The sequence below is a fragment of the Pteropus vampyrus genome, unplaced genomic scaffold, assembly GCF_000151845.1.
Source record: "Pteropus vampyrus isolate Shadow unplaced genomic scaffold, Pvam_2.0 Scaffold395, whole genome shotgun sequence".
Classification (NCBI taxonomy): Eukaryota; Metazoa; Chordata; class Mammalia; order Chiroptera; family Pteropodidae; genus Pteropus; species Pteropus vampyrus.
In genome coordinates this window covers 344633-344963 of record NW_011889176.1, presented here as the reverse complement: position 1 = coordinate 344963, position 331 = coordinate 344633, and positions in this window count along the sequence as shown.

Sequence of the window (331 nt, the reverse complement as noted above, 5' to 3'; positions counted from 1 at the left end):
AAATTTTGAAGTCAATGTAATTAGAAGTAGTGACTGAAAATGCACATAACTTGCTGACTCAATTTTCAAATTGTCAGCTAGATATGATAGAATTTTAGAAGACAAACTATGCTGGATCATCACCACCATCACCACCACCATCACCATCATCACCATCATCATCGCCATCACCACCATCACCACCATCATCGCCATCCCCATCACCATCACCATCACAACCACCATCACCACCACCATTGCCATCACCATCACCATCACCACCACCATCACCATCACCAACACCATCACCATCATCACCACCATCACCACCATCACCACCACCATCGCCATC